The 12,646-nt window shown below is 50.6% G+C and overlaps 1 protein-coding gene across 7 annotated transcripts in view; it reads right to left on the bottom strand.

Annotated features, from left to right (window-relative positions):
• FAM118A (family with sequence similarity 118 member A) overlaps positions 1-11,919 on the bottom strand; it is a 33,613-nt gene extending 21,694 nt beyond the window's left edge. For all 7 annotated transcript variants that reach the window (XM_066255546.1, XM_066255535.1, XM_066255543.1 and 4 more), the window contains exon 1: positions 11,610-11,919. The gene's annotated coding sequence lies outside the window, so the exon portion shown is untranslated. The remainder of the gene's footprint in view (positions 1-11,609) is intronic.
• Positions 11,920-12,646: the final 727 nt, after the last annotated feature.

Below are 12,646 nucleotides of genomic sequence, written 5' to 3' on the forward strand. Positions count from 1 at the left end.
TGGCCCGGGCGCTGGGGATGGCTCCTCGGCCTCTGCCCCGGGCGCTAGAGTGGCTCTGGTCGCAACAGAGCGACGCCCTGGAGGGGCAGAGCATCGCCCCCTGGTGGGCAGAGCATCACCCCCTGGTGGGCGTGCCGGGTGGATCCAGGTCGGACGCAGGCGGGAGTCTGTCTGACTGTCTCTCCCCGTTTCCGGCTTCAGAAAAAAAGAAAAAAAAAAAAGAAGAAATGCCCCAAATTGTTTGTGGTAAAAAAAAAAAAAAAAAAACCTTTAAAAATCTATCTCTAGTTCTTCAATTCTTGTTCAAGTGCTTTTTGATTCTCCACACATGCAGGTTCTAGTGACAAACTAAAAAGCTAAACACTGCATTTACACATCTGAAAAAAAGTGTGAACAACTTAAACTTTCTGGGCTGGACTTTTTTTTTTTTTTTGTATTTTTCCGAAGCCGGAAACGGGGAGAGACAGTCAGACAGACTCCCGCATGTGCCCGACCGGGATCCACCGGCACGCCCACCTGGGGGCGACGCTCTGCCCCTCCGGGGAGACGCTCTGCCTTGACCAGAGCCACTCCAGCACCCGGGGCAGAGGCCAAGGAGCCATCCCCTGCGCCTGGGCCATCCTTGCTCCAATGGAGCCTCGCTGCGAGAGGGGAAGAGAGAGACAGAGAGGAAGGAGAGGGGGAGGGGTGGAGAAGCAGATGGGTGCTTCTCCTGTGTGCCCTGGCTGGGAATCGAACCCGGGACTTCTGCACGCCAGGCCGACGCTCCACCACCGAGCCAACCGGCCAGGGCCTGGGCTGGACTTTTAACTCCATGTTAAGCAAAACCAAAGTTTTCCAAAAGAACAAGACATCATTCTCATGACTGAACACTTACGCAGCAGGTGAGCTTGCACTCCCGCCTGCTGAATGCTAGTTTAAGTACCCAGACCTCATGAGGGAGGTCCACAGCTGGCTTCTTAGCACCTCAAACAAAATCACTCTGGCTCTAACCTCAACAGGCAGATGGGCCTCCAGACTTTAACCATGACGTGTGTCTCCCCTTAAGGATCAAAACTGCCAACATGAGAAGTACCCAATTATCTTAAAACTCAACACAATGACTCTGTAATGATGAGCTGCATAGCTGCCCATATTTAGACATTCACAGCAACACTACATGTTTAAAGGCATTACCTCATTTCCTGTTCTTTCAGCAGCATAATCATCATCAGAGCCACATCTCACAATAACCTAGAAAGTCTCCCAAATCACTCCTTGTTTTTAAGCCAAGGGCCAGGCAGAAGACATCCAAAGCAACAATTAGCACCGGATCCTAGAAGTTTCTGAAGGACAGCTAGCTGGGTTTCTGCTCCCATCCCCAACACCACTATTTTAAGCCAATCAGATTCCAGACAACATTAAAAAAGCTTTCAGAGACCTTTTTAGAAGCTGCATCTTTTGGTTTCCTTGGTGATCGTGCCATCACCACAGTTTGCAGGCCCAAAGCCAGGTCATTATAGCAACCCTTTCCTTTTTCTTAAAGCAAAATCTGGCCCCGGCACAGATTTGTATGAGCAGCTCCTGTCCCCGTTGTCTAAAGCCGTAAGTAAAAGTCTTAATAGGATATTTTCTGCTTTAATTTTGAGACCAGGAGTATCTTTTGAACTAGCTTCCTAATAGCCAGAGACTGTCTTATTCTTTGAAACCCCAGCATCCAGCACTATATAAATGCTCATTAAAGTGAGTCCCAAGGCCCTGGCCGGTTGGCTCAGTGGTAGAGCGTTGACCTGGCGTGTGGAAGTCCCGGGTTTGATTTCCAGCCAGGGCACACAGGAGAGGCGCCCATCTGCTTCTCCACCCCTCCCCCTCTCCTTCCTCTCTGTCTCTCTCTTCCCCTCCTGCAGCCCAGGCTCCACTGGAGCGGGGATGGCCCGGGTGCTGGGGATGGTTCTGTGGCCTCTGCCCCAGGTGCTAGAGTGGCTCTGGTCACGGCAGAGGGACGCCCAGGATGGGCAGAGCATCACCCCCCTGGTGGGCATGCCCGGTGATCCCAGTCGGGCGCATGCAGGAGTCTGTCTGACTGCCTCCCCGTTTCCAGCTTCAGAAAAACGCAAAAAAAAAAAAAATTTTTTTTTTAAATAAAGTGAGTCCCAATGCAAAAGAGAATAAACTACAAACACAGAACTTGTCTTTGACAGCTGCCCGCACAAAGCCCCCTTGCTCCCCAACCGCCCTGTGCTAGACTGTCAATGACTTCCCCTTACCTCTGTACCTCCTGATAACCATACCCTTGCAGTCCCCTCACCCACTGCATCTAGGCTTAGTCATGTGACTTCCCTAGCCAATGGGATATCCACAAGCAAGCAAGAGTTTGATAAGGGCTTTGACAGTGGAGCCTGCTCTCTTAGAACTTTGCCTTGTGAAGCCCAGTCTAGCCTCCTGGGAGGGGGAACAGCTAGAGTGCTGAGCACGGCACAAGAGCCGACAACATGCTCTTGGTTCCTGAGATTAATATTAGAGGAGACAGCAGAGAGGAGAGCAGAGAAAGGCCACGTGGAGGAGGCCAAGAAAAAGATGCTGACCCTGGAGCTGGACAAAGCGCTGGAGGAGGAGGCCGACCAGGTTTGCGAGATTCGCCTGGAAATGGAGCAGCTGCTGGAGGAGGATTCACAGGTTCGTGAGTTGCAGATTGCCCTGGACGTTGTGAAGAGCCAGTAGTGGCGGGAGGCCGGGGCTGAGGCTAGAGCTGGAGCTGCAAGGTCTGTGGAGCAGAAAGCTGCGGCAGCCCGGGGCTCGAGCCCGGCAGCAGGAGCTGATGTTTCCAGTTCCTCTTTGGAGGATGAGGAGAATTGGGCTGGAGTTGCAATTCGCAGTCTCCATAAGATGAGAGCCCAGCTGGAAGGGGTACCTACTACGGCCCTGGTAGGTCTGTGATTTTGGGACATAGGACTGCACGCTATCATACTCTCCGGAGCAGAGATAGAAATGCTGACTGCCATTGCCACGTGCTCCTCTTTGGGACAGTGTAAGACCTGCCAGGACGGCAGGGATGGGGGTGGTGGCTGAGGTCTCATGTACATGGACTGATTTCCTGGACTACAACCGGAGTGGGCACTGGCTCCTTTGTTGAATGGATTTACGGATTTTGGACAATGTGAAATACCCTGATGGGGGTGGGGGGTGGCTTTGCTAGAGGCCCTTCTCCTGCCCCGGGAAGCTTTCCCCATGGCTAGAAAGAAGGCTGAGGACATTTTGTGCTTTTGGCAAAGTGCTCAGATATTGGTGAAACGTACCTTGTAATCGCTGAAATTGTATGATTTGCCATGTTGTTGTAATTTGTGTAATATGCCTAATTTCCTTGCACAGGGATGCCCGTGGTATAGATTGTGAGTAGTAAAGTGAGCATAGGGGTGGACTGTTGGGCAGATAAAATATATATATTATGCTCACTTTGTTAAAGATGGCGCTGCCCACGTGGAGGCCGTCACCCAGGTGATATTAATGTGTGTTGGGGGCAGGCTGTGGGCAGGCAGAATCCTTGTAGCCTGGGGCTTGGTTTTGGGATTAAGCCTTTCCCACCCTTTTTGATGTGGGGTAGTACAATCCCATCATGTCTCTGATAGGTGACTTTGTATTAGAGACTTCCCTATTTTGTATATTGGATTAAAGGTTTGGATTTCTACACTATAAAATGGGGGCAGAACAGGAGCTTGCTCTCTTGGTTCCTGAGATTAATATTAGAGGAGACAGGCCCTGGCCGGTTGGCTCAGCGGTAGAGCGTCGGCCTAGCGTGTGGAGGACCCGGGTTCAATTCCTGGCCAGGGCACACAGGAGAAGCGCCCATTTGCTTCTCCACCCCTCCGCCGCGCTTTCCTCTCTGTCTCTCTCTTCCCCTCCCGCAGCCAAGGCTCCACTGGAGCAAAGATGGCCCGGGCGCTGGGGATGGCTCTGTGGCCTCTGCCCCAGGTGCTAGATTGGCTCTGGTCGTAACATGGCGACGCCTAGGATGGGCAGAGCATCGCCCCCTGGTGGGCAGAGCGTCACCCCATGGTGGGCGTGCCGGGTGGATCCCGGTCGGGCGCATGCGGGAGTCTGTCTGACTGTCTCTCCCCGTTTCCAGCTTCAGAAAAATGAAAAAAAAAAAAAAATTAGAGGAGACAGCAGAGAGGAGAGCAGAGAAAGGCCACGTGGAGGAGGCCAGAAGAAGCAGCCAAGATGGTGGAGTGTTGAGTGAGAAGACAGTTTGTGCAGAGTTTGTGCAGGGAGAAGGAAGGAGATGGGGAACAGAGGTGAATAAGTCTGGTAAGCTAGAAACCTTTGATTCTAGGAAACTCAGATAAATCAGTAGCTTTGTGAGCACTGAATATGAGTGGGTTTTGGAGCCCAGTGTGTTTTTACTTGCCCGCCAGGTGCAAGCTAGGATTAAAGATGATGGCCCACCAAAAAAAAAAAAAAAGAGCCGACAACATAACACCATCCACCCCTGACTGGCTACCTGGGACTACCAGTGCCAGTTAAGCAGCCAGATGACTACAGCAGCATGAGCAACCCCAGCAAGACCAGACAGAGACCTGCTGACCCAGGCCAAAGCTCTCAGCTACGGAATGGTGGGTGTTTGAAACACTCACCACCACTACCATCTACACAGCCATGAAGATTAGGATGGGAAAGGAAGAAGGCAAAAGTGTCAAGAGAAAAAAAATGGATCAATGAATGAAAGAATTCATGAAGTTCTGAGAGGGAGAAAATGTCAAAAAAAGTAATTACTAAATTAGCATAATAAAAACCTAAAAATAATTAGTTTCTATTACAAACTATACTTTGACTTTACAAGCTTAAACCATGAAGTTTCAATTCTGTGGGATACTCAAAAATATCCTCAGGAAAACCTCTTCATTTCTTTCTCTAATAAATTATCACATGGGCTCTGAGCATCTGAGAGCAGGGAGAAGGACCCACCTGACCACAAGGAGGAGGGGCACACAAAAGACACATTCCAAATCCAGCTTCTTCCAGAGTAGGGAGGGGCTGTCCAAATAGCAAAGTTTCCAAAGGTTGGCTTTTAACTCCCCTGTCAATTCATAGAATGATGGAAAAAGATTCTCCCAGAATTTGTGGGGAAAGTCAGACATTGGTCTCTGTGTTCCTGCAAAGGCGGGACACCACTCTACTACTGTTACAAAAGTAATCCATACAAGGAAAAGTGTATAAATGTGCTACTCACAGGAGACACCTGACTTGGAAAAACTATTTTAAGTGTAATCCATGTAACAGTGTGGTTCCTAAAGACTGGAACGTCCTGAAAGGAAGCCAAAACCTATTAACTCACCCTGAAAGGAAGCCAAAACCCATTAACTCATGAGTAAGCCTGGGAGCCAGAGTGGGGCAGGCACTTCCCAGCACCTCCTCACACGGACACATGCAGATTCTTAACATCATCCCTCCCATTATTCTGGCTGCATTCCCACAAACTGCCCTTTTCATGGCACTCTGGTGTCCGTGTAGACTTGGGAGGTGGCCACAGAAGCAAAAATTACTGGGCAACAAGAGTACTTTTCAAGTGCATCTGACAAGCACACTTCTAAACGCTTAAGGTTTCCGGCAGGTTTGATTAGCATGACTAGGTTCACCTGAGCTGGAAACAGACAAAGCCTAAGCTTCCAGAACTGCAAGAGACAGCAATACCTCCACCCAAAGCAGCCCCAGGGTGGAGAAAACACAGGCTCTGGAGTCAGGAAACACCACCACTTCCCCAGCTGGGAGATGGCTCTGAACCTCATTTTCAAATCTGTCAAATGATAATTCCACTGTTACCAAAAAGGGGACCTGGCCTTTCCTGGGTCTGCCTCTGGCCATCTGGTAGTGTGTGGGTTCTTGACATCATGCAGGAAAGATTTCACAGCACAAGTCCAGGTGGTTTTGAGAGTAGTGTATTAAAGCTGGAGACAGTGAAAAAAGGATGGGCTTAGGACAGAAGAAGCAACAGGAGACTGACCCGTGGTGGTGCAGTGGATTGAGCGTCAACCTGGGACGCTGAGGACCCAGGTCCAAAATCCCGAGGTCGCCGGTTTCAGTGTGGGCTAATCTGGCTTGAGAACTAGGTTGCCAGCTTGAGCATGGGATCATAGGCATGATCCCATGTCACTGGCTTGAGCCCAAAGGTCCCTGGCTTGAACACAAGGGGTCACTGGCTCAGCTGGAGCCCCCCAGTCAAGGCACATATGAGAAACAATCAATGAACAACTAAAGTGATGCAACTAGGAGTTGATGCTTCTCATCTCTCCTTCTCCCCCGGCTCCCCGCCCTAAAAAAAAGTAAAGAACAGGAGAGACACCAGGTGGGGCTGCTTTGGTTCACTGGGAAGTCAGAGAAAAGGGGGCCTTGGAGACGGATTCAGAGCCTTTGCTCCACTGGCTGCAAGTCTTATGGGGACGCTTAGAGTTTAAGAGATGCACACCTGTCAGGGAAGAAGAGGGGAAAGGTATGGTCATGCTTCCAGAAGGGAGAGGGTGCAGGGTTCCTAGTCTTGAAGGGTTTAAAGGCTGGGGGTTTAGAGGAGGCCAATAGAATATTTATCAGCTGTATGCACCATATGGAGATTTAGTCCCCTGACTTCACCCCTCCTTGGGTGTGGCTGGCACAAATGGCACTGATTGCATCTTCTGCTGTCTAGCTCCCTGCATAGGGTGATTTAAGCTCTTTACCCCCTGGCTGGGGAGGAGGAGTAAACCATTTATTCTTTAAGTGTCCTTCCTTACGGAAGATGAGATTTTGCAATTTCCTAGATGGCTATAAACTGCTTGGTTGTTTAACTGTCTCAGTTTCTACATTCCACTCATCCAGGCTTTCTGGCCTGTCTTACCACCACCCACATCACTGACTGGATTGTTGGGCTGACTTTTGCGAGTTGAACGGCTGACAGGCATTTAATCAATTGTAAAATGTTTACCTGTTATATAAACCACCTTCAGCAGCCAGCTTATCTCCCTCAGCAACAGCCAGCTTCCAATTTAACTTTTCCAAAGGAGTCACCAGAATGACGTATTAATGTAACCACAGTTCTGGTATAGCTTAACCCCAGCCATTACTAACAAGAGGTTTTTGGAATGAATTGTTTTCTTCAATTTGCAGAAAATGTAAAACCTTAGTCTGAACACATGATACTTAACCAATCACTTATATTCAGTCAAAATGAATTATGATAGGAAAAAAATGCTTACTTTGTAGTTAATCAAAATGTGGTCTTTTTTTTTTTTTTTTACAGGGACAGAGAGAGTCAGAGAAAGGGATAGATAGGGACAGACAGACAGGAACAGAGAGAGACGAGAAGCATTAATCATCAGTTTTTCGTTGCGACACCTTAGTTGTTCATTGATTGCTTTCTCATATGTGCCTTGACCGCGGGCCTTCAGCAGACTGAGTGACCCCTTGCTCGAGCCAGCGACCTTGCGTCCAAGCTGGTGAGCTTTGCTCAAACCATATGAGCCCGCGCTCAAGCTGGCGACCTCGGGGTCTCGAACCTGGGTCCTAGGGCATCCCAGTCCGACGCTCTATCCACTGCGCCACCGCCTGGTCAGGCTGGTCATTTGCTTCTTGAAAACAGTGCCTCCAAACAGTGGCTTGAGCATAAATGCTCAAACCAAGAAAATAACAAAACCCACCTCAAATAAAAAATTTAAAGGTTACAGTTTAGTTCAAAAAACAACATTAATTACTGGCCCTCTTTGTGCCTTTAATAGATTCAAGGAAAAGTACTGAGTACTTCACGTGCACTATCTCATTCAATCCTCACAATAACTCTAGGAAGTGGCTACTGTTATTCCACCACTGACCTGGCCAGGCTGACACTCAGCCCTTCTAAGAGGCCAACCACCAGAGTAAATGTAGTTTTCCACGTTTTCTCCTATCATTCGTACAGCTCAGAATGGCAAGCAAATATACCTGACATTTTACTAGGAACCCTGCCAAGTACTAAATCATTAACTGATTTACAGTCTGTCCATCAGCTGTCATACATTGCATAATTCAGTAACAATAAACCAATAATGGGTCATGGTAAAACTCACCAATACAGAGGCCAAAAGCATACTGAACCACCAGTACTTATCCCAACAAGAACAAGAGGTGCTCTAGAAAGTAAACCTCCAATTCAACTTAAAATTATAGAATCCTATAGAAGAGGGGTCGTAAAGGTTATGTAGTGCTAAATACACTAATTTTATAGAAGTGAACATTGAGACTCTGAGAGGTAGTGACTTGGTCAGGGTCCCTCAGGAGTGAGGGGCAAGCTGTAAACTCACTCCTGGCTCATGTTCCATCATCCTGCCACCATCCTGGGCATTACCTGGTCCACTGTGACTAAAACTTCACCCAAGACCCTAATTTCTACCTCCTTTACCACCAAATCATTAACAAGTCTGGTTGCACTTAATCTTTACAAATAACAAACAACACAGCTTGGCTGATTTGCATTTTGATCTGCTGTCTTATCCCTTTCATTTCCCAAAACCCTGGAGAACAACAGCCAGTAGGAAGATGTGAGAGGCCAGAAAGAAGCCTGGCAAAACACCCAGCTCAGAACAGCTTTCTGTTTGGTTGCTGATGGTTTATCACACGGCTTCAGAGGGGAACAATGCCACCACTCAAGAGGACTTCATGCTCCTGGCAAGGAGACACCTCTGGCTCCTTGGGGGAAGGAAGTGGAATCTCACTGAAAGAACTCAGCCTTAGAAGTTAAACAACCAGGTACTCATTGTACTACCTAATAGGGGCGTAAGTTACAACTTCAGAGCCTCTATTTCCTTTATAGTACAAAAGGGATAGTATCTTACACTTCATAGGTAGGGTGACTGGCAACATAAAAAGGGATGACATTTAAAATAACAAAGCCTAGAACATTTGCTTCCCACTAAACCCTTTGTACGTGATCAAACACATTTAAAAATTCAGTTCCTCAGTCACACTAGTCATATTTTACATGCCGACAGCCACATGTGGCGATTGTGCTGGACATCAGGCACAGAACTTTGACCGTCACAGAAAGTTCTATGGTGAGCACTGTCTAGTCTCCTCTCCCTCACCCGATCCAGACTTCAACCAAAATCCTGCAGATTTTTCTTCCTATGTCTCTCTCCAATCCATACCCTCGGCCACTGCTGAGAGCCTTCCCACTTCAGCCCTTCTAGTCCCACACTATCTCCAGAGTGACAGTTCAGACAAGACACGTCTGAACGTGTCTCTCTTTCAAAGGCTTTCCACCTCCTTCAGGACCCCCAGCCGGACTTGTTCCATTTCTGAGCACTGGCCTCTCCCATCCTGCCCTATTGTGGTACATGTGCATCACCTGTGTGGCTGTTGGGCTCACTATGACACACATATAGTCACCCGAGGAAGCCCTAGGGGACCATCTGCCCTGTGCCAGGAAAAGTTCCCAGTGTCAATCCCCAGGCAGAACACTGTCATCTCAGACAGGAAGGAACTGCAACACATGTCTTTTGGTTCTAGACTTTAAGAAGTTTAGCCATACTTGAGGAAGCCAAGGTCCCCACTGATACCACCCTGTCCAGATCACTGCCATCTCTCACATGGTCTTGCTTCTGCCAACAAATCTGCACCCCAGACAGTGATTGCTCAAAACACCAAAACCCATCTTCATTCCCCTCCTAAACCCTTCAACAACCTCCCTTAACCTGCTAAATCTTCCGAAGACCTTCAGAAGGGTTCATGCTCTGGGTCTTGACTCCCCTTGCCCGCCCCTTTCCTGCTACTCCCCATCTCAAACCTGTACCCTGCCACTCCCCAGTTCCTCCCATTCTGGTCTCCACTCCTCAAACTCGCTGCTCACTCCCTCCACTGCCCAGCTCCTCTCCTCCTTCAGCTCTTAGCTAGATGTCACTGACTCAGGGCAATTACCCAGCAGTAATCCAGGAAAAGGCCAAGGGCATAGTGGGCTTTAGGAACAAAGCTGGGTCCTCCCCATTTAAGAATCCCAGTAATACCATCCTGTGAACCTTTTTCCTTACAGGAGGCAATACCTCTCCAGCCACCCCTAGGATGAATCAATGCTCCAGCCATACATCTTGGTTTCCAAAATCTGGTGGAGTTCGTAGCACGACTCTATGCCTTTTTACATTGTCCCCCTACCCCGACCCCTCTGCCTAGAATGACCTTGGCCAACTTCTCTTCAATTTCAACCTTCAAGAATCAGCTCACCGCCTGACCTGTGGTGGTGCAGTGGATAAAGTGTCAACCTGGAAACGCTGAGGTTGCCGGTTCAAAACCCTAGGCTTGCCTGGTCAAGGCACATATGGGAGTTGATGCTTCCTGCTCCTCCCCCCCTTCTCCCTCCCTCCCTCTCTCTCTCTCTCTCTCTCTCCCCTCTCTATAATGAATAAATTTTAAAAAATCTTAAAAAAAAAAGATTCAGCTCACCTGTCACCTGTCACTTCCTCCCCTCTGAGAAGCCCTCCTTTAATATCCCTTACTGAGAATCTGACCCCCACCCCAGCTAAGTTCAAAGTCACACCACTGTTATTATCACCCTATAAAAAATACCTACTTGCTTACTCACTCCCCTCCAAAGAGGTTCTGAGAACAGGGACCAAGCTGTCTCTAGCTTCAGAGCCAATTCCTGAGAACTATCAGGTATTCCAAAAAACGTTAGTTCCAGGAGTGGAAAACTTAAGACCAGGAGACAACCTGTAGGGATCCTTACTTGCCCTAAGTCCCTCACCTACTTAGTTTCACCTCCCTCTACCAATTCACATCTGACTCTAGACTCCTCCGCAGGCCATATGAGTCTCACTCAAGAACATTAAAAGTTAAACACTGTCCCAGCTCTGGCCTCAATGCAACAGTAAACACAAATGCAAATGTGGGCGCTGAGATCACATCCCCAGCTTGGTTACAAAGGGTCATCGGGTGACTACATGCCTCTTCTTCTTTTATATTATCATCAAGAATTCACAAAGCCTGGGAGTCCTTTCACAGACGCCTCAAGGGTCCATGGACCACAGGTTTGAGAAACCCGCCCTGAGACCAGCGTAGAGAAGGAGCCAAACAGGGGCTGAACCTTGGGGCAGGAGATGGAGAGGGACAGAAAGTGAAGAGGGGCAAGGGAGCGCCGAGGGTGTGGAGGAGGTCCAAGGACCCGCAGGGCTAAGGACAGATGCACCGAGGGCCTGTGTGGCCCAGAGGGACGTTGAGAAAGCCTGGGAGCGGGGGCGGGGATGGGAAAATGTGGGACGGTCCCAGGATCCTGAGTGTATCCGTAGGGTGTTTCAGGAACCGAGGGTCCTAAGGGGTCTCGGGACCCTGAAGCGGTGGGAGGCTGTCTGGGGACCTCGGAGTTTCGGGGAAATCTTAAAGGGTTTCGGGGTTCGACGAGTCCTGAGAGTGGCGGGGTCTAGCAGTGGCCGGGGACCCCACAGGGGGCCGGGGTGAACTCCAGAGGGTCTCGGTAGCTGGAGTTTCCGAGGGAATGGAGAGCAGGGCTGCTGGGAACCGAGGTCAGCCGGGGATCCCGAGAGTGTCATGGGTCTAAAGGAACCGGGGTGGACCCTGAGGGTCTCGGGGTCCTGATGGGCTCTCAACCCGGGGCCCCCAGGCCTCCGAGACCCGCCTCTTACCTGCAGCGCCGCTTAAACGCCAGTCGGAGCTCGCGCCCCGCCGCCTGCTCCTGTTCAATGGTTCAGGTCTCCGGGTCTGGGGCGGTCGCTCGCCGCTCGCGCTGGGCGGGACCGGGCGGGGCGGTTTGCGGGGAGGGGCTGCGCGCGCACCCAAGAGGGAGCCGGAGCGGACGCCGCACCGCCCTCACCCGCGACTCCGGCCGGCTGCCGCGCCACCGCGCCGCCGCAATGCCTTCCCCCGCGCGCGCGCCGGCCCTCGTCGCGCGAGGGTTCCGCCCGAAAGCAACGGCCGTGGGGAGGCCGGAGGCCCCGCCCCTGGAGGAAGGCGAAGACAGCGCTTGCGTTCCGCCCCGAGCGCCGGCCCCGCCCTCAAGGAGGTCCCGCCCCTCGGAGTCCCGGCGCTGGTGGGTAGTACCGGGGGCGATCTCGAACCCGATTCTGAGCCTTTCCGCCCCGCTTCGCCGCGGGTCTCGCGTTTCTCCTCTGCGAAGTGGCTGCGGGCGCACTCTGAGGGACGTCGCGAGCACTAAGTGCGATCGAGAGCGACCTTCTGCAGACCCCTGCACCGCACTCACACACCCAGCTGGCCGCAGGTCCCCAGACACGTCCTGCTTCCCAAAGACCTCTGCCCACACAGACTAGCCAATCCCCTCCCCCAGCCCCGCGTTCTTTTCTTTCCGAGTTCTTATCACTCTTCAATGACGTTCGTACCCTTGTTATTTTCTCTCTCCCTTCGCTGAGAGCGGGGACCTTGTCCTGTTGCAGAAAACCGCCACCCAAACGGAGGATAATAGTCCCCCAGACAACTTAATAGAGGAAGAAGAATTTATTAGTAGTCAGCGGAGCACGTGGAACCAGTAGCACCAAAGAAGGAGCTCCCTGAAGCCAGACCTCTTACATCTTGTATAACTTTTACAGGGTCCATGCAAGGGGTCTGTGATTCCTTTGACTGAAGTCCTACCTGTACCTCCTGGCTCAAGGTGGGGCGGACTAGTTTTGGAAGAGCAGCAAGGGGGAAAAAGGTTACCAGACCCCTG

Source organism: Saccopteryx bilineata, chromosome 1, assembly GCF_036850765.1.
Source record: "Saccopteryx bilineata isolate mSacBil1 chromosome 1, mSacBil1_pri_phased_curated, whole genome shotgun sequence".
In the NCBI taxonomy this organism is placed as follows: Eukaryota; Metazoa; Chordata; class Mammalia; order Chiroptera; family Emballonuridae; genus Saccopteryx; species Saccopteryx bilineata.